This window comes from Manis javanica, chromosome 4 (genome assembly GCF_040802235.1).
Source record: "Manis javanica isolate MJ-LG chromosome 4, MJ_LKY, whole genome shotgun sequence".
In the NCBI taxonomy this organism is placed as follows: domain Eukaryota; kingdom Metazoa; phylum Chordata; class Mammalia; order Pholidota; family Manidae; genus Manis; species Manis javanica.
This window is the reverse complement of record NC_133159.1, coordinates 6025859-6045498: the sequence shown is the minus strand read 5'-3', so window position 1 is coordinate 6045498 and position 19640 is coordinate 6025859. Positions and strand designations below refer to the sequence as shown.

General features: G+C 47.3%; 1 long non-coding RNA gene across 2 annotated transcripts; it reads right to left on the bottom strand.

Annotated features, from left to right (window-relative positions):
- Positions 1-656: 656 nt before the first annotated feature.
- LOC118968623 (uncharacterized) lies at positions 657-3655 on the bottom strand. Of its 2 annotated transcripts, none has more exons than XR_012129954.1 (2): positions 2652-3655; positions 657-2559 (listed from the first exon to the last, which is right to left on the bottom strand). It is a non-coding gene; the product is annotated as an uncharacterized lncRNA (long non-coding RNA). The 2 variants fall into 2 exon arrangements; XR_012129955.1 differs by having other exon boundaries at positions 657-2465.
- Between the last annotated feature and the right edge of the window lie 15985 nt (positions 3656-19640).

Here is a 19640-nt window from a genome sequence, read left to right as displayed (position 1 = left end):
AAATTGCCACATTGCAAAACTTGTGAAATGCCTGCCAATTAGGAAAAAGTTTCTATAACCTAGAGCAATATGTATATAAAAGCAAAATAAAAAAAACAAAAACTGGAGAGAGGAAGATGCTTAAATACATAATGCTTTAAAATTAAAATGATTTTTCTTGATTAAAAAATAACTTGGATCTGATTTAAAAGAGAAAACAAACTACAGGCAGTCAGGGCCCCCAAATTTTTTTTCTACAAACACTAAAAACACTGATGTTAGAAAAGAATGTGTGTGTGTGTGCTGGGGGAGGGGTGCATTAGTGCACACTTTCAGAAGTATGGAAGTGTTGCTACATAATGAAATCACATACCCTTCAACTCTGGAAATTTATCCCAAGACCTAATTTGAATTTTAAAAAACCCAAGTTGTATGTACAAGATGTTTATTGCTTCGTTATTTGCAATATTTTAAAGAAGTTAGACTGCATCCTGGATAGAATAGGAGCAGGGCATTATGTGTGAGTCAAATGGTCCGACGGCGTGTAGAATCAGTGAGGCGTGGAGGAGGGGTTCGGGGTAGGAGTGCACTGCAGATAGGGTGGCGGTGATCTGTTCTAGACAAGAGATGAGGAAGTCTGTAGCCTGGAGATTCCAGAGGAGAGCTTGGTCAAAGGGTCATTTAAAGGATCATTTACAGGAGCTTGGGGAGACAGAAGGAAGAATCTAGAATGGGACTCGGTTTGGATGGGTGGTGGTAGAGCCCAAGAGCATGGAGAGTAGGGGTGAATGAGTCTGGTGCTGGCCTGTCTGAACATTTGGGGGCCGAGGGAGGAGGCAGCCTGACTGTGGTATGCTGAGTTTGAACCCCCTGTGGCATATCCTGGTAATGACATCCAAGGAGAGGCCGAGGAAAGGGGGTTGGGGCTGAGAGGAAGGTGGCAGGAGATAATAAACAAATGTTTTCCAAAAGAGATGTAAGGCGGTGAGTGGCTTCCTCCTTCCCGCATCTCAGGCTTCCTCCTGCTGGGTTTCAGAGGCAGCTGTACTGTTCACTCTCCAGGTAAGTCTCTCTTCCATGAACTTACACATGCTCCACTTTTTCTTACTTCTGCATTTATTTCCTCCCTTTCCATTTAAAAGTAAGTACTTCTCCCCAAGTAACCCATTTTTACTGTAGAAAAAAAAAACCCTAGAAAATACAGGTAATTAGAAAGAAAAATTTAAGTCACAAGGCATTGTGGTGTGTACCCTTCCAACTTTACACACCCATCAAGTGTCACCTGCTAATTGGATAGGTTTCCTCCCCATCACACACGCTTGGTGCAGCCTCTTCCAAAGGAACCCTCCTGCCCTGCTGGTGGGAATGTACATTAGTTCAACCACTGTGAAAGCAATATGGAGGTTCCTCAAAAAACTACAAGTAGAAATACCATTTGACCCAGGAATTCCACTCCTAGGAATTTACCCCAAGAATGCAGCAGCCCAGTTTCAAAAAGACATATGCACCCCTATGTTTATCGCAGCACTATTTACAATAGCCAAGAAATGGAAGCAACCTAAGTGTCCATCAGTAGATGAATGGATAAAGAAGAGGTGGTACATATACACAATGGAATATTATTCAGCCATAAGAAAGAAACAAATCCTCCCATTTGCAACAACATGGATGGAGCTAGAGGGTATTATGCTCAGTGAAATAAGCCAGGTGGAGAAAGACAAGTACCAAATGATTTCCCTCACTTGTGGAGTATAACAATGAAGCAAAACTGAAGGAACAAAACAGCAGCAGAATCACAGACTCCAAGGGACTAGGGGTTACCAAAGGGCAGGGGTTGGGGAGGATCTGTGGGAAGGAAGGGAGAAGGGGATTAGGGGTATTATGATTAGCAGACATCATGCAGAGGGGTCACGGGGAAGGCAGTGCAGCACAGAGAAGACAAGTAATAACTCTATAATCTTACTACGCTGATGGACAGTGACTGCAGTGGGGTGGGGGGGACTTGATAATATGGGTGAATGTAATAACTGCAATGTTGCTCATGTGAAACCATTATAAGATTGTATATCAATGATACCTGAATTTAAAAAATATTTTGTTAATTATAATTTATTAATATTAATTATGATGTATTAATATAACTACTAAATTATTTGTACTGTTACTTCTCAAAAAAGTTGAATAGTTGAATGTATTCATATAAATGTACTTTTTACCAAAATATTACTTGGTGGGTGATATTTTATAGTGCATTTTCCTCATGTATTAATACATCGTGAGCCATCTTTACGTACCCATGTCGATCCATACGGTCCCTTCTGATGTACCTAGTATTGAATTCAATCATATGGCTGAGTCAAAATTCATCTCAATTCCTGCTTTTGGGACATTTAAGGAATTTCCAGGTTTTCTTGAATTTCCTGCTTTGACATCTTTATACATATATGTCTGGTTGCTTCCTTGATTATCTTCTAAAAATGGAATTGCTGCATCAAAGAATATGCCAGATTTTCAGCTTTTGATGAAGGTCAGCAAACTGTCTTCCAAAAAGTCTATTTATACTTTCAAACCTTCTTTGCTCTATAAAAAATTTTTTTCCTATTACAAAACTAATTGATAGTAACTATAGAGAGCATGCAGATAAGCAAATAAAGGAACTGCAAGGCTCCTACCATTCCAATTTGCAGCTTTGTAACCCTCTTAGGTGAATCCGTTACTAGCTGTGTGGATTTAGATGAGTTCCTGAATGTCTCGGAGCTCCTGTTTCCGCATGTCACAGGTTGTCATAATGATGCATAACAAACAGCACAGATTCTCAAGGTGTGTTCCTGCAATTCCGTTTGCACCTTGCTTTCCTGTGCTGGTGATAAAACAAATATCTTCCCCATGTACCAGGTGGGCACCTCTGGCCCCAGTCTTTTCCAGGCACTTCAGCCCTATAGCTCCAATCACAGACCGTCAATACCCCCCATGCTATTGTGGGTGTCAGGTTTTCATTTGGTTCTAGACAACCTGGTTACAAGCGCCTCCTCTCCACCTGCCTGGCCCACATGAACCACCGTCGTCGGTCCCGGGCACCCAGGAAGAAGCCACTAGAACACCTCCCTCCCTCTCCCACCAATTAACTGTGTTTCCAGCCATTCTGTTAGCCCCACCGTACTGGGTGTGCCTGGAGTTAGACAGACCTCAGTTAAAATCCCATCCAGGCTGTTTACATGCTGTGTGACCATGAGCAGTGTCTTGCCCGTTTCCCCAACAGTAAGATGGGGTGACAGCAGGCCTGCCCCTTAGGCAAAGGAGAATGGGGAGTGCTTGGCATCTCCAAGGGGGCTGCATTAGCACCCCTGCCATCGCCCTCGCCGCCATCTCCCTCGCCTCTGTTGTGGTTCCAGAGCAGCCCCAGCCCCCTCGCAGCCCCGACAGGCCTCCTGACCAGTTCCCACCTTCAGCCTTTCCAGGATGACCTTCCCATGGCAGGTCTGGAGCATGTCATTCCGCCCAGGACTCTTAATGGCTCCCGAGCACCTACGAACTAAAGCCTGGACTGTGCTGGCACAGTTTCCACAGCCCTGTGTCTGCTTCCAGCCTGGTCATTTTCCCACCTGCTCCCCAGCCATCCTGGCCCCCAGCTGTCCCCATCTCTCTGTCCCCTGCCCTTTCCGACCCCTCTTTGTGATGGCCCCACCATCTGGACAGACCACCGTTTCCCAGGGTGCCAGCAGCCTCCCAGTCCAGCTCGCACACCCCGCTTGGAAGGGTCCTCCTAGTCCTCTCCAGTGGAGTCCAAGCCCCACCCTGTGCCCCACATTTGTGTGCCCTCCACTGCATTATTGGGAGGGTCCAGTCTCCACCGTGACACTGCCCTGCTGGGCAGCACATACCCTTTTTGTTCACAGCTGCACCCACCCCCCTGACCCCAGTTCCCAGCCACAAACCTTCAGTGTTTGTTTGTTAACTGCACTGTTAATAAATAACATTCCTGTGGGATTTAGATGTACGAAAGTGTGCCCACAGGCCAAAGATTCTGCAGAGGCCATTTACCTCTCCTGTGACTTATTCTGAGATGACAGGGCAAAGAAAAACACTGCAACAGCCCTCACCAGAGCTGATGCACCTATGTGTGCCCACGCGCCCGTGGTGACACATGCGTGTCCTGACGTCATGTTGCTATTTTTCATGACTATGAGATGAGCACAGAACACACACAACGTACATCTTTCTTATCCATGAAAAGGCAAGAGAGCAGTTGCTAATAATGCTTGCCCACTCTCCCCCTGGGGCAGGATAATCGAGCTGTACTATAAAGAGAGGGGTGGGGCTCAGACATGTGCGCCGCCTTTCTTTCCTAAAGGCATGTAAGTTTCACGTAAATCTGTTTCGTCCTGCTCAGAGATGATGCAACGTGTCCAGAAAGGAAGTGGGGAGTTGCCTTACTGCTACAAGCTAAGGAATGTCACGTCGCTCACTCAAGTGTTCTTCACATTCCCAGAAATAGGTCTTGGTTGAAAAGGAGGTGGATGACTCACTGTTCCCTTGGCTTTCCACAGATCGACCGCTGAGCTGAGCAGTGCTAACGAGGACAGGCTGGAGGAAAGAGCAATTAGTTCCTGTTGCTAAGACAGAGTGTCCCCCGTGTCCCCAAATCTGGGGGCTGCTGTGGCACTGGCCATGCAGAAAGAACCAAGTAGACACAGTACAGCTTTTCAGAACTGAAATAAGGGGGCCCTAAGTCCTTGTGTTCATGTAAATTCTTAGCCACCCAGATGTACCAGCCCGAACTCGCTGAATTCAGTCATGGTTCTGAGTAATTGCTTTGCAGAATCCAGCGCTGGGGGAGCTCCGCGTTTAGAACAGGCTCCTGCAACATCCTTCTCTTCTCTCTCAGAGATCTTGAGTTTTAGTCCAACTTGGCTATTCCTTCCTGGTCTTTGTATTTCCTCCATCCTTAGTCTCCAAAGTAAACCTTTTTCTGGTAGAAAGACCTGGAAAATTGTATCAAGGGCAAGAATTTGGCACCTGTCCCTGACAACGAAGTAAATGCTTTGCAGGGGTTTTATGATGTTCCAGAGAGCGGCCACCTGTTCCTTCCCACCCACCTCTGGGCGCCCGGCCACGGGGCTAATGATTTGGGAGCCAGGACTGGTCGCCAGCCTGCACCGCACGGCTTTGGCCTTGTCAGAGGCCTCTTCTGACTCACCGTCCGCATGCACCCCGTCCTGCCAGCCTGCTGGTCGTCCTGTTCCAAGGCCGACAGCAGTTCTGAGAGGTGGACACCACCTCCACCTCGGGCTTTATTTATGAACTCCTGTTTCCAAACACATATTTATTTACTCACCTGGAAGAGAGAAAACTGATTTCCCAAGGCTGCTTCCCAAATCCACCAAAAGTAAGGGAGGGCAGCCCCAGCCCTTAAGGATCCATGAGATTCTCACCAAAAATAAATTAGTTTGTGATGAGAAGCCCGGCAGGAAGCAGGTGGGCGCCTTGCCGTCAGCAGCGGGCAGCCCGGGTATCTCATCTTCACCTATCACAGAAACGCTCTGCCCTGTGACTCAAAATGCTCTTGTCCGTGTGGCACCAATAATGACAGCTCTTCTCGCAGCCGCCGCCCGTGGTGGGGCCTGCAGCCCCCAGGATGTGACTGTGAGGCGGCGGAGTGGAGGCTGGAGGCTGGGCTCACGGAGGTGCACAGGCTGGCGATGCTCCAGCTCCCCAATCTGGCTGTGAGGCCTGGGGCTCATTAGGTGAAGACGGGGAATAATAAAACGCCCACCTCCTAGGGCTGTGATCCCAACGAAACTACTTCCTGTTTTTGTAAAGTGCCTAGAACCGCTTGGTAAATAAGCGAACACCATGATTCCCTCCCTAGGGAGCATTTATTATGCAGCGGTGTTTTCAGACGTGTGGCTCACCCTCTCAAAGCTTCATGGCCTGGAGTCTTGGCCCACGGGGTCTCTGAGGGTTACATCCCACCACTACACCAGAGCTGAGTGTTAAACTCCAGCTGAGCCCAGCACAGGGCGGGGAGGTCAGAGGCCAACTGCGGTTCAGAAGGCAGAGCAAGGCAGCCCATGCCGTCCGAAGATGCGGCCCTGAATGGCGGGGCTCGTGTTTACCAACGAAAGACTCTGATGCTGGGGGAGGCACAGTCGCAGCCCCTTTCCCACCGCTCTCAGAAGAGGGCCCCTTCTAGGGGGAATCAGCTCTAAGAAATGGCATCGTTCACTTTTTAACCTGAAAATTCTTCGGACACCAGCTGAGACAGAGTCCTGACGGACAATCAGGGACCAGACCCTCCAGGACAGCCTGTAGCCAAAGGCTGCAGAAGAAGTCAGGCCGCGTCCCCCACTGACCTGGAGCCCCCGCAGAGGTCCCGAGGGTGGCTCACTGCCACCCAGGCCCTGCTTGCTGGGCCTGCGGTGGGGCGGATGTACGGGGCCCTTTGCCCTGAGGGCAGCCGCCTGCAGGGTTTAATGCTCTGCGATTCACAGTCTCCAACTTATTAATAATTTCACCCCTGACCTTACAGTTTGTAGGCGAAGGTCCATGGGATGATGGAGTGTGTGTGGTCGGGGGGACGGGGTGGCGGGGAGGTGTGCTGGGAGCCTCACGTGTGGTCACGCAGGGTCCACCTCTCCGACTTCCTCACTTCGAACAGAGATTAGGCAACATGATTTTCTAGGTCTTTCCTGTCTCTAAACTATTTTAAGATTCCGAGTTCATGATAAGGCCCATTTTCTGCTTGTGAAAATCTAGGTGGTAGATATAATATCCTCCCGTTTCCCAGCAACAAAGAAACTTTTGTATTTATTGGCGGTGGGAACCAATGAAAAAGGATCTATGTTAGAAGTGCCAGTCTGTGATCCAGATTGATCTGAGAGAAATTTCATTTATCTTGGGCTTGGTAAACATTGCTCCTGCCCTGGGTTGAGAAGAATAAAGAAGGCAATGTATAAATCAGGAACATATATTACTAAAACCCTCTTCATAATGATGTGCCGTAACTGTGCTGCTTATAAATTTGTGTTATTGGGAAATGGATTGAAAACATAAGGTTTAATTTATCATCATATTCTAAATGAGCTAACATCCTAGCAGTCCTACCGTGGACTGCTGACTGAGAGCTGAATGAGGTTTGTGCACACTGGAGCCTACATTGTTATTATTGGCCAAAAGACCACAGAAATATGTTCAGGAAAGCTCTAAGCAAGTTCTAGATTGCTGGTTGAAATTACTCCTTCTATAGCATCACATGAGTCCACAGTCACCCAGAGAAGAAAAATCCACCTGCTCCATGTCCTGGATATTATAAAATATCCCAGCAAGAGATATAAAAAGAGATGCAAATTTCCCCAGCGCGGAGTTCTTCAGAACACTACAATCCTACTGCTTTCATGTGGAACCGTTCCTGGCTGGAAATGAGCGATTTGGCCCGTCCAAACCCACGTCTAAAATATTCAACACCTTTTTCTTTACCCAAATCTGTGCCAGACAATTTTCCACCCACAAGGAGGAGGCTCATATTCAAAATTCCCTAGTTACCTTTCCCTAAAATGGGACATAAATTCTAAGAAGCAGTATTATCCCATTATCAAATGGGCAATAAATTTTAAAATTTGAGATCGTACACACAGGGGGACCTGCAATGTTGGCTTGTGAGATTTCCATATCTTGACAAATACTTCCTACGCTTCAGACTGTTTTTATGCGTGTACCTGGAGAGGGGTTTTGGCGAAATTCAGAGTATTATTGTTCCTGTCTGGCGTCCAATGTGATGAACTACCCTTCCCCGACAGAGTGTTGCCACTCTTTGGCCTGTTACATGCCAGAGACCAAAGTTCTAAACAGCTCAATGGGCCCCAGTGAGCAAAGCCATAATTTGGGATAGTTGGGATTTCAGAAATCCTGTTATTACAGATTGTCAGGCTGGCCCACGAAAAGGGCCAGGCAGCAATGGGAAAAGAATATAGGGGGAGGGCAGTTAATCACCAGGAAAATTAGTGAAGGCATTAAAGATTGCATCGCAACAACGGATACTTAAGATGGTTTAAAGCCTCTACACTGTATTCCTTCTGGTCCAAACTGTTTCCTAAAACGGTGACATTAGCAGCGAAGGGATTTCTTCCTTTACTCTGATGGTGTGGCTGCAGGTCCAAGATGTCTTGAAAGAAAAAGAGAAGACAGAGGCTTCAATTTCACCCCCCAGAAATCTTCTCTAATCTTGCAGCAGATGCAGCAACTGGGGCAAAAATGTGATGGAAAGCAAGAAGCCATTCTCTTCTCTTCAAAGATGTGACTGGCAAAGACCCCCAGGCCTGCTTAGCTAGGCTCTGGCCAGCTTCAGGATCAATACTTCTCCCCCAGTGAACCCAGTCTGCAAAAAATGATTGGGACTTCCTGTCCATCAGTGTTCCAGTTGCAAAACCAGGAAAATTATTTAAACCCATTTTATAGAAGTATTGCAAGGAAATGCTTGAGAAGTACTTTACCTGTAGCTAATTGTCACTTAAATGCTTAAGATGGCTGGGCCCGAGGGAAGCCTGTAAAGTCGCAGCCTCTAGGCCAACTCACCTGATGGGAATCCGTTGTGGGAACATTGGTAAACGGTCCACCTGAGGGCCCTCGTGAAATGAACATAGAAGGAAACCAGGCCAGAGCCTCCACTTTCAATAATGTGGTGCTAAACTGGGAGGCCAAGTACTTCTAGCCTTTTTCTTGGCCCGCTGCACCGCAGAAAGCATTTTTGCTCTGCTACCGTTTGCTCTGTGTCTTGGTCATCACAGACATTTTAGAGCTAGAAGGAGTTTTAGGGACATTCTAGTCCTGGAGCTAAGTGGTAGCGAGCTCTCTGTGACTCAGGTCTTTGTCCAAAGGAATCAGCTCAATCCCCTGCAGCCCACGCAGGAGCCCTGCTCACTGCTTCCACGACAGGGCACACGATGACGTAAGAGCATTCTCCCTCAGCCCGGTTGAAACGGGCTATTTTGTAGAAGACACTCTTAGGGGTCCAGCGCCAAAGGGCTCGCGCTCAGGACAAGACCCGGACCGTGACGGGGAGGGTGGGAAGTCATGCACTGTCTATGGAGAATCGCTGTGTGCTCTGCCATGTCTCCAGTTAGCCTGCTTTGATCTGCACCAGTCTTAGGAAACAGGCATCCTATTCCCACCTGCGCCATGGAAAACGCGGATTAGAAGTGTCAGCGGCTTCTCCCACCTCCAAGCTGGGATTTCAGGGCTGGCTTTTGGGCCCCTCCCTCTGAGGCCTTGTCAGAGAAACTGGGCCTGGGCACACGTCCAAGGCAGGGACTCGGCCTCCGGGAGAAGGCTGGGATGGATTCCTGAAACTGGAGGAGATGCTTGCAGGAATACAGCAAGGAGCTGGTTCACAGACCTGGGGTGCCGGGGGGCAGAGCCAACGGACAGCATACCGGGCCTGGGAGCCGCTGGCCGGGACTTCCACGTGTCGTTAGCCCACGGTCCTGAGCAAGCCCAGCCCCACTCGTTGACTGATGGTGCCTCGACTCCGGAATCCAGCAGCCCTCCTGACTTCTAGACTAACGTTTTACGCTGAGTCAACCGCCTCTTAAACTCCTTTTAGCGTGCGCAGCTGGTCACCGAGGCGGGGCATGCGACTCCCTGGACGCCTGATGAACAGATCTGTGTCACAGGACACAGAGGCAACAAGCAGGAGAGTCGGACCACATGGCTTGTGACCCTGCGTCCCTCACCTCCCAGCCTCATCAGCTCAGGCAGGTCACTAAGCCTCTGTGTGCCTCAGTTTCCTCATCTGTAAAAGGGAGGTTTTAACAGCCCCTGTCTCATAGGACTGTTTTAAGACAAAATGAGTTAGTCCACATAAAAGAGCAGTGCCTGGCATGTAGTAGGTGCTCAGAAGGGGATGCTACCATTGATTTCTGCACACATCTCCCAGAGGGCCTGGCAATGCCCCCCTGGAGGGACCTCACGAGGACCTGATCCAGGCTGGAGACATGCTGTCTTCTTAGGCAAGCCGGTCCGTTTTCAGACTGCTCTAAGAAAATTCCTCCTTGTGGTCAGCCAAAGCCACCTCCCTGCAGCCCCCACGCATTGGCCCCAGCTCCGCCAGGAGGCAAATGTCAAAAAAATGTCCTTGAAAGAGAGGACATTGAATGTAAATAATAATGATAGAATCGTATTGAGGAATTACAGTCCCCTGCCCAGCGGCAGTTCCCACAGCCCCTAGCCCACAGCTAAGCATGGCCTCGGGTGAAGTCCAAAACTTTTGAGTTAAACTGGAAAAGGGACAGAAGTTCCAAATTCTCTGCTTCCTTTAGAAATGCATCAAACAACTTTCTCCATTCTTTTCTGACCAGAGCTGCCAGGCTGCCATGAAAAATCACTCCCCATGTGTCAAGGTGACAGTCACAGGGCTGCAGAGCCGTGACCTCACCCCATTTAATATGTGCTGTGTGCCCTGTAATCACTGAGCATCCAGGGAGTGTGCCCCAGGAGGCAGCGACACACCGCAGACCTCCTGTTTACAGAGCCTTTCTGGCGTCAGGTGTGAAATCATGACCCGTGTGTCCCTTGCCTGCCTTCCCTGTCATGCACTGTGACATAAGATGAGTGCATGCATCTCTTCTGAGATCTGACAGCTTAGTTCTCCAATGGCTCCTGTTAGAAACAATTCGAAATTGTTCCTCAAGGCAAGATAAAAGCGTTCTGGACCTCTGTTGTAGAACACTGTGAATATACCTAATGCTGCCGAACCTACGCTTAATATAAGTTGGGGAGTCTAATGTTACGTGATTTCACAATTAAAATACACTTAAGGATGGAATATATAGATGAAATAATATGACAGAGTTGCTTCACAATAACACAAGAGGATGCAAAAGTTCATCAAGCTATGACTTATGATTTGTGTACCCTTCCTCATACCAGACTTCATTAGATAATTTGCATGTTTAAAATAATAACAGAGGAGGAGGCAGTAGAGGGTACAGTTGGAACAAGATTGCTCGTGAGTTGGCAACTATAAAGTTGATGGGTATTAGTCTATTTTTGTGCATGTTTGCAATTTCATAATAAAAAAACAGAAATGCAGGAAACAGTTTAAATGTTACAAAAAAATGACTTGAACATTTCAAGGGTTTTTCCGTTGAAACTCAGGACTGGTGCACGGATGCCACACGGCTGCTTTAGGGTGGAGCAGGAGTGAATCGGTCCTCAGCGCTAGGTGCAAGGACAGTCACACTGCGTCTGAGTCAAAGGTCGCCTGGCTGTGAATGGGACAGGGCAGGGTGGGTAGCCCAGCAGCCACCGTTCAGCAAGTGGGCTCCTCCTAGAGCTCGTCCAAGGATCAGAGCCAAAGGAAGGGCCCCTCTTCGGTCCGTGTGGTGGCGCTCCATTCTGCCCACCTGCTCTGTTGGGCAAGGCTGGGGTCCCGCGGGCCTACGGATCTCAGCTCTGGGGAGCTCCTGGGGGACTTGACCCAGTGACCCTCCATGCTCTTCCCAAGGTCAAGTGCAGCCCTGCCCTCCCAACAGCAGAGCCCTGTGCAGAGGGGCCCTCTCCACGCAGGCATGTGGCCCCACAAGGCCCTACAGCTCCCCGTGCTCACTGAAGCTTTCTGCCAAACTGCCTTCTGTCACCTGCAACCCCACAGGACAACCCAATTAAACTCCCTCCCCAGGCCTAAAATTAAAGCCCTTTTTAGCACCACTCCCCTCCCCCACCCAGTGGGTGCTGTAAAAAGCTCAGAGGTTTTGGAAGGTAAAACTTCCCCAGTGCCTCTGCCAGGGCAGAACGGAAACAAACACCCAGGACAGGGTCCGGGTTTTCCTCTCCAAGCTGACTCAGCTGAGACATCAATGCTCAGAAGTCCGTGTGGTTGCTCCACGTCTGGGTCCCCAGGGACAATCAGGATGACCCAGAGGGTAACTTCTAGGCAGGACGGTTCCCTGGGATCCAGGGGCATCCCATGGCATCAGCCCTGCCTCCCCCCCACCAACATCAGGGCTGGTGGCTGGCCCAGAAAGGAAACGCTGTGTTTGATCAGTTTGCATTCCCCACATTTAGGTGTTCGCTAAGTGCAGGTCCATCTCACTCCAGGTGGGTCCTTCATCCTTCAATTTCGGCAACCAAAACAAGGGCATCCAACAGCCTCCTGCTGCGTGTGGCCCTGTCCCCGGCCAGGAGACAGTGTGACTCTGGGGCCTGCCCTCTGTGGCACTGACGCTCGGCCTCTGGAGAGCGCGGCACCTGCTTCTCTGGCCACTCCGTCTGTGTGCTCTGCCTCCTGCGTCCCTCCTCCCTCCTCGGCACCTGGACCGTCCCAGCGCTCTGCCCTTGAGCCTCTAGCTCCTTCCCTGCCTCCCAGGTCACAGCCACTCCTGGTTTACCAACGGCCTGAGCTCCCTCCTGAGCCAACAAGGGGCACTGACTCAGCCCCTGTGCGGGAGGCTGTCCTGGGCACCCCGACCCCCTCTCCACCAGGAACCTCGGCTCTGCCTCCTGATGCTGCCCCAGCCTGGGGCCCCTGCTTGTTCCCAAGCCCCTCTGTGCCCCCCGCTTCCAAGCCACGGACCTCCTGGGAGACCCCAGCCAGCCAGCCCTCCAGGCCAAGCCTTTTCTCCCCGTCCTGTTCCTCCTCGCCAAGCCCCCAGCTCCCACTCTGGGGGGCCTCTGATCTGGCCCCAGAACAGCCCAACAGGGAGGGACTCGCCCCCAGCCTCAGCAGCGAAGGCGCCTCTCCGCAGTCTGCAAAGCGGGAATTCACCCTCGCCAAGCGTTCAGATCATGGAAGCCAAGATGATGGTGACGACAGTGGTGTCCCTCCCGATCTGTGGTCAGTCCCGAGGGCCCCCTCCCCACAGTGCATGGACACACACACGCGGGCTACACACATGCGGACTCCCTCAGCTCTTAGATCAGACCCATCTGCCCCGGGCCCCAGTGGAATGTTAACAAAAACGCTGTACCACTGTGTGGAGTCGTGGGGTTGGGGGCAGTCCAGGGAGGTGACACTGCCCTAGGGCGGAGACGGGGGCCCTCTGGACAGAGCCTGAAGTGCTCCACCTCTGCCGTTCTCGACTAGGTGCGAGGCCCCGGAGACAAGCTACAACAAAATTGGGACAGCTGATGAAATTTGAATATGGGCTGTGGATGGATAATGGCTTCTGCCATGTCAAATTTTTATAATTGTGTTGCGGTTGTGTAGGAGAACGTCTTAGTTGGCAGAAATACATACCAAAGTATATAGGGCATAGTGCCTCCTACTTACCCTCAAATGGCTCAGAAAAAACATGGGCACACATGGGTGTGAGTGCATGTGTGTGTGCACTTGTGTGAAGAGGGTGAGAGAGAGAGAGAGAGAGAGAGAGAGAGAGAGAATGGCTCAGTGAGTGGGGTGCGGTGGCAACTGCCTGCTGGAGCGGGAACAGCAGGTCAGGGCGCATGGACGGAGCTCCCCACGGGGTGCTTGCAGCTTGTCAGCGCATCTGAAATTCTTCCAAAATAAGTTACCAAAAACATATGAGCTTAAGCAGCGGGATACACACTGCAAGATCTTTGAAAAACCGAACAATCCCCATCAAATACTTTAGACTGACCAACTGTGGAGGCAGAGCCAAGCAAAGGGGAGAAGGATGGAAACAGGGAAGGGGAGGGGGCGGGGAGGCGGGCACAGTCTGGGCCCTTGGGGCCCTCTCTCCCTTGGGTGCACGCACCCACTCTCCTGACACCAGCTTTTCGTTTCTGGGTGAAGGTTCCTAAATCATTACCCCCAGCTCCGTCAAGCACGCGATCCTGGGTTTAGCATCGCTCGGCACAGGATGCCCCTCGGACGCCCCATGGTCACCTGCAACCCTGACCCTTGCCCCCAGCCCGCCTGCCCCCTAGACCTCCTGCCTCTCCTTCTGTGTCCCAGTTGCCGCCTGGCCACATTTTTCTTCCTCTGACCCATCCCCCTACTCTCCTTTTCAGGTTCAAACTCCCACCTCCTCCCCCAGGATCACCACTGGGGCTCACGTCCTCCGGTCTGCTCTGCACCCTCAATCCAACCACATCTGCCCAGTTTTCCTGTAATGCTGCTGCTCTCCTGTGACTGAAGAATACGCTCCGAACCAATTCACTGCTTTCTCATCTCTGATTTTGTTCACGAGTATATTTCTTTTAGCTGCCAGCTTTATCCAAAGTCCCCGGAAGCAGGGGGGGTCCTACCTCGGGCCCGACAGCTGGCTCCGTGGTGCCTTGCATGTGCTGGGCGCACGGCAGCAGGATGTCATGGGTACCTATGGGCTAACCGTTGTTCCTTATTTCTGAGTAATTTAATCATACCTAAAGACAGTCTCATGCTCACTTTATAGATTTGGGGTGATGATAAATGATGATAAAAGGACGAGACCCCAGGGTTGGCTGTCTAGCTCACAGGTGTGCCCCAGGTCACAGGCAATAGCCCTTAGGATCACCCACCGGCTCTGCTGAGACCTGCTCCAGGGAACTAAAGGCTTTGTATGTAAAACATACACATATGTGCCACGCATGTTTCTAGGTATGGAGATTTCTTAAGAAAGGATATTTTAAATTACAGCATTGCTTTTAGAATTTATTTTTTAGATTTATGTATTATACTTTATTATGTATTTATTTCCGCAAATGTTCCAAAGCTTAACCCAGTTTAAAACGTATTCCCTAAATCACTTGCTACCTCTCAGTTTTTTCTTTTTCCAGCTCGAAAAAGATATTTTGATATCACAGCAAACAGCCATTGATTCTATTTCTAGTCACTTCAAAAACAACCCTAATGGCCCAGCCGCTGTCCAAACAAGGAAAGGGCTGGGTGAATAAGCCTTTTCCCTGTCATCATCTTAAGTAAGGTCATCGGAGCTAAACGGATGACAACCACGGGTCGCACATATTTAATTCCTTCTCTCTTGATATTTCATAATTTCAGCTTGTAAAAGAGAGGATGATGTAATGCTAATAAATGCCAAAGTGGCCTTTTCGAGAAGCGACACCAAACATGGGCAGAACGCCTAAGCCAAGTTTGCTCAGGCAAATATTCAGATATCTGTCGTCATCTGAGGGTTCAGCTGAGATTCTGGTTCATAAACAGGGTTCACAGAGGTTTTGATCTATCTGAACCTCAAAGCACTGTGGTTTGAGCCCACACAAGATGTACATGCTGCGTCTCTACGTCCTGGGGAACAGGTACCAAAACATCTACATATTCCCAGGGACACAATCTTACCATCAAGGACCACTTATTGTGGGTGGATTTTTTCTTTGTACTATAATGTAAACTTCCTACTGCAATTTTAACCAATTTCCTCCTGTGCATTTCTCAGAGCTGGTGAACAGTTCATTGCAATTCTCTGAACAACACCTGGGCCTTTCTATATGAACACAGTGTGACGGGTCTCTGTTCCACGGACCATTTGCTTTGAGTTGTTTGTCCAGGTGCAATGCATCTTTCTCATTAATTCCCAAGTTCTCTGTTCCCTTTTGAAATGAGGACATACACAGGCTATACACAGTTCCAGCAGAAGAAATAGGGTCTTGGCCACAGGACAGTGCTCGAGCGATGATCCGGTCTCATCGGATGCTCTGCTCAGAACTGGCTTAGTGGGCTCCGTGCCGCCTGCCTTTGCAGACTCAGCAATCACAGAGAAGGAAGTAATCTCAGAGATTCTCAGGTCCAGCCTTGTCCTGCGTAGGCTGTCCTAATCATCCACAGGGATGTCTTTAAGGACACAGGTCAGAGGTATGTCCAGAATTATCCACATATCTGATTCCCTCCTCCTCAGGGGACCTCTGCATGGGGGCCCACCTCACCCAGTTTCCTGAAATGCCAATCATAGAAAGGCCAGCATTTTAACTTAGAGAAGAAATCAAGGGACAAATGCACAAAGATACCCACAGAAGTATAAGATGGGTCACTGCAGTGCTGTATGTAATAGCAAAACCTGAAAGCAAGTGCAGGGCCCAACAGTATAGGTTAATTACCTAATTATTGGAATGCCTTCCCATGAAATACGAGGCAGGCATTTAAAGTTATCGTATTTGTTGACACGGAGTGAAATCTACCATTAAATGTTGCATGAAAAATAATACATAGAACCATGCCTATTACATGATCTCATCTCTTTTTCTCCTCCTTCTTTTTAAAAATTTATTTATGGACCAATTTGCATTCACAGGAAGGTTATAATAAAAAATAATCAGCGTTGGCGGTTATCTTAAATTTCTACTTGTGTACCCTCTAGTATTTTCTGAAGTATGCAGAGACTATGCATTTGTGTAATTGGGAAACAAAATGAATCTCTTATCTGTTCCAGGACTGTTTTTAAAAAAAACCCTCAGGTCCAAGGACTTTATAGATGGGGACCTCACCCCACATTGGGTCAGACATATTAAACTGCACCAGCCCCCATATTAACTGTACTTTCCATGAGAACATTTGAAACAACTTCTATAGTTTTGATTCTGAGATTACTAAGCTACAAATAACTAACTTATGAAAGGCTATGACTTTCTTAGCAATCATCATGCAAACTTACGAGTTTGGGCCAAGGAAGAAAATATCTGACCTAACTTTCCAGTGTGATGAGATTTCATTAATTATAAACTACACACTAACACGATTGATACGATGTTACAGTTCATAGAGATTAAGGCATGCCTTTTTTTCAGACTTTTTTTTCTATATTTAGTAGCCAATACAATTTTTCAGGTCCCCAGTGTTTTGGTATGGCTGAGGTAAGTGCAGAGGCCCCAAGTCCAAGGCCTGTAGGTGGGGGTCCTCCCCACTTTGTCATCAGAGGCTATGTCCATTTGCCCTTTGCCCCCTGTGCTAACACAGTGCATGGCAAATAATCTGAATTCACTGAGTATCTTTGGATTGACTGCTTTGGGGAGGCTTCAGATCTCTCAAATCTTCCTTCAAAGCAAAGCATTTTACTTAAAAGCCTTTGCTCTTTTTCAGACCTCTGTAGATATGGAGAACGTGGTTATATTCTTGCATTAAAAACCCTTACATTCTTGAAAAAGTAATCAAAATACCTCTTAATCAACTTTTTATTGCTCATTTAACTGTTCGCTAAGAAAAAAAAAAAGAACCCAAAACTGTTTTTATGATCAGTTTTATACCCTGCCCAGTGTCTATATGTCATTGTCAACTCTTACTGGGTAAAACATTTCATAAATGCTTCATTGATGCGATACATAGAGCAGGATTTACCCAAAAAATCATACTAGTTGCTGTTGTATGCCAACTGTTTTTATGTCAACTGTTTCCCTGATCCCATGTTCTCTTTCTACCGCAGATGTAGTTAAATTCTTCCTTATCCCATATTTGAATAATTAATTTTTCTTCTATAACTACTGTCTTATAGTTCTCTACTGAATTGTGTACTTTTTAAGATAATGTTAAATTCCATTCCTGTTTTAAAGAAATTTAACTACCAGAGGTCCAATGAATAGATGGTTGGGCCAAATGTTTGAATGCCCAACAATTAAAGCCAACATTTGACCTAAGATAAATAATTCCCACAAAATAAACTTCCAGGATATAATGGAACATTTGAAATTTTATTTTAAATATTCAAGAATTGGAACTTTTACATTTTGATAGTCATGTTTTAGAGGTTTAACATTATAATATGGAAAACGTTTCTCAGTGCTGTCAACTGTATCACTCTTACAGGTACCATTACAAAGTTAAATAAGTGTTTGCTTTCAACTGATGATGGAAGAGCAAACTAGTTTAATGTTTCTCACTTTTCCCTTAAAAATTCATTATTTATTCACAGTCTTTATATTCTGTACTGTATCTGGACAGAGACAATTTATCATTAACATACCATGCAAGAGTTTGGAGGCTCTTTCACTTTGTGAAGCTTTGCTAATTCATCCTACAAGATACTAAGACTTCCCAAATGGGGCTTATCTGGAAGACTCATCACCTAAAAGGATTTAAATGAAATATCTATTTATATTTTATTTTTGCACATCAAATTAACATCTCTCACCATCAACTACTATACCATTTTTTTCTCACAATAATATTTATGCATTCATTCTTCAGCTGAGAATTTTAAGATAAAGAGCACACAGAAGATATTTTCTCCAAGGAGCATATAAAATACTTACCTTAGAAAGAGTATATACCAATATTAACACAACATCCTAACCATGGTCTTATTTATAATCTTGACATCAAGCTGCCTAGTTATGGTGGTAGCCTTTGCAATCACAATACAAGGTCAAGGATGCTGGAAATGATGTTGAGGTAGGCATGGCTCCCCATCCAAAGCCTGAACCAAAAAGCACTGGGTTGCGGTGAAAACTCGGTGGGATATTATTTGCCAAGTGCTTACAAGTGTACCCATCTTATGGAAAGTATAAGTGTGCAAATATTAGCTGTTGCTGCTTCTGTTATCATTATTAATTGATACTAAGGAAGCTTAACTCATGATTTATTGCTTTTAACGAACTCTGTTCTCAAAATAAAGGAGATAAATCAGATAAGAAGAAGCAAGGGATTGGAGCACAGAGACCTTCTGTATTATTTAGAAAATTATGTAGTAATATAATTAACAGCCATGATTCCATATCATTCTCTAGTCCATGTAATAGTCCTTTAATTCTCTGAGCAAATGTTTAAAAACTTTTAATTATGGAAATGGTCAGTCAGAAAGATAGCATAAAGAACCTATGTGTCTGTGCCCACCTTCCACAGTGAGTGACGTTCTGCCTTCCTCATCCAGTCCAAACCCCCAAATCCCTAGTACCACTGGTCCTGTGACAGGGCAGCTTGGAGCCAGTTGTTCCACAGAATCACACGTCTTAAGATGTGGCAGCTTTTAATCTATCTGAGAGTTGGAGGGAACAGGAATTTAGCCCCTCCTACAAATCTTTACACTACAGAATCATTTTTCACATTTTGATTCAAATTATATTCCAACTCTTGATAACAGAAGAGGCACAAATCACTTGAGTTGCCTTTGGTCTTAGCTGTGCTCACAAATGTCAAATACTTTTGCTGCCAACAGACCAAACAAAAGCTCAAAAATGTCCGATGTCAACAGACCAAATACAATCTCTAAATGGTGGCCTTGTCCCCTGGACTGATGCATTTCATCTGCCGAGATACCCACACCCTCAGGCCCCGAGAACCAGACCTAAGAGTGTCCATCAGGCTTTGTCCTACCGTGGCCCTCGTAGAAAAGGCAATGGTCTGGGCACCTTGGGTAAACAGATCAGTAAGTCCATCCCCCATCTGAAGCCTATAAGCCCTGCACCTTGGTTGCAAAGTTCTAGACGGAACAAGTGCTTTACATACACTGACTCATTTAATCCTTACAACTACCCTATAAAGAAGGCGTCTCCATCCTCTATTCACAGTTGAAGAAAGTGAGGTCCAGAGAGGTGAAGCAGCTTACCCAAGATCACACAGCCAAAAAGTGGCCGTCATCACTGGTACAAGATTCTGTGTGCTATCAGCCTCTCTAATAAATCTTTCCTGATTACCCCATGTTTCCAACTTAGTCCCACTGTGACATGCATAAAGAACCCACACTTACGGCCTGGTTTTGGCAGGCATTTTCACACTCTTCTATCTCAGATTTCCTCTTAAGATTCCATACTAGATTCCACACCATTGGAGAGCATACACGGAA